Consider the following 1,854-nt stretch of genomic DNA (forward strand, 5'->3'; position numbering starts at 1 on the left):
TCATACAGCTAATAGTGGCAACTGTTCAGAGAAAAAAATATAATAATAGAGAACCAAGGACATACAGTTAAGGAAAAAGAGGAGTAAGAGTCAGAGAAGATACAATCAGAAAGGCAGGAAGAAAACCAAAGTCTGAAGCAGGACTCAGTTTCTCTAACCATTCCCTATACTTCTTCCTGGTATTTTTTGCTTTGTAGAATGGATGGATGAATGAATGAATGAATGAATGAATGAATGAATGAATGGAAAATTATTAAGGAGTTATGTGAATCTTCCAACTCATATTGGCAGCATCTGTAGCAGCACATCCCAACAAACGTTTTCTGCTCCTAGATATGGGTCTCTGGGTTTTCTGCCTTGAAAAGGAAGCAGTATACACTGGGGGAAGGTAAAGAGCTTTCCCAATGATGACCCCCAGTGAGACCATTCTACTCACTGTCTAAGGTCTAAGGCAGACATGGCCCACATCATTCAGGAAGTGGACAGGGCTGACTCAAAAGTGAACATGAAGGAAGCAGTTGAGGTGGTTACCACTGTGGAGATGGCTCCCATGATGATTGTGGACATCGTGGGCTTTGTACAAACTCTCCTAGGCCTCTGTACCTTCAAAACCATCTTTGCTGAGCATATCAGTGGTGAGTATAAGAAGTGATTCTATAAGAACTGACACAAATCCAAAAACAAAGTCTTCACCAAGTGCTTAAAGATGCTGTCAAGTAACAGAGAAGGACTTCACCAGCATGAAAAAAAAATACTGCCAGGTGATCGGAATTATTGCCCATACCCACTTATGCCTGCTGCGTCTGAGGCAGAAGTCTCACCTGATGGAGATCCAGGTGGATGGTGGCAGTGTGGATGAGAAATTGGACTGGGACCTTAAGAAGCAAGAGTGGCAGGTGCCTGTGTCCACTGTGTTTGGGCAGGATGAGAAGATTGCTGTCATTAGAGGGACCAAGGGCAACAGTTACAAAGCTGTCACCAGCCCCTGAAGAAAAAAGAAACCCTGAAAAATCCACTGAGGTCCTTGTAAGGTGACCTGAGTTAGAGCTTGGTACTCTGCTCATGTAGCATTCTCTCTGGTCCAGATGAGCTGGATGGGCTACCACCATCACATTGAGACTGACAAAAAACATCTACAAAATTAGCCAGGGCTACCAGATCAAGGATAGGAGATTGATTAAAAAAATGCACCCACTGATTACAACCTGTTTCCCCTTGGAGGATTTGGCCACTACGGTGAAGTGACCAATGACTTTATCATGCTGAAAGGCTACATTTTTTTTGGCTGTCATCCTATGGAAGTTTCTGCTGGTACATACTAAATATTGTGCCCTGGAGAAGACTGACTTGAAGTTTATTGCCGTCACCTCCAAATTTATTTATGGCCGATTTCAGCTTGTGGAGGAAGAAAAGCTTTCATGGGATCACTCAAAAAAGACCATATTGCTAAAAAAAAAAGAGGCCTCCTGATAATTCCGAGCCAACTTGGAGCTGATGGATTCTCAATAAATTGAAATTATTAAAAATCGAACAAACAAATATTCCAGGTATCTCGGGGATACAAATACAAAGGCAAAGATAGTCCCTAGAAATAACACACATAGGAGACTGAGGGACAATGAGGAAGAGCTTTAATTCAAAAAGTTACAGGAAAAAATGAGTGGGGATATAGTTGAATTTCTTAGAAGAATTGACTATAAGACTTTTAGTAAAGTACATCTTATTTTCCATTGATTTCTATTATAAATTTGGAGATGTACTGTCACAGAAAACCTCAGTGAGCAAGGGGTTCAGAGGGTGGCCCATACCGTGTTAGGTAGGCCATTTTCCTATGCCAGCAATGCTATACCAGCT

General features: G+C 41.7%; 1 pseudogene; it reads left to right on the plus strand.

Moving 5' to 3' along the window:
- The first annotated feature begins 238 nt into the window (after positions 1-238).
- Positions 239-1,514, plus strand: LOC138160077 (large ribosomal subunit protein uL3-like; annotated as a pseudogene).
- Positions 1,515-1,854: the final 340 nt, after the last annotated feature.

This window comes from Petaurus breviceps, unplaced genomic scaffold (genome assembly GCF_028583685.1).
Source record: "Petaurus breviceps papuanus isolate PSGF00001 unplaced genomic scaffold, PetGlider_PUasm1.0 179, whole genome shotgun sequence".
Classification (NCBI taxonomy): Eukaryota; Metazoa; Chordata; class Mammalia; order Diprotodontia; family Petauridae; genus Petaurus; species Petaurus breviceps.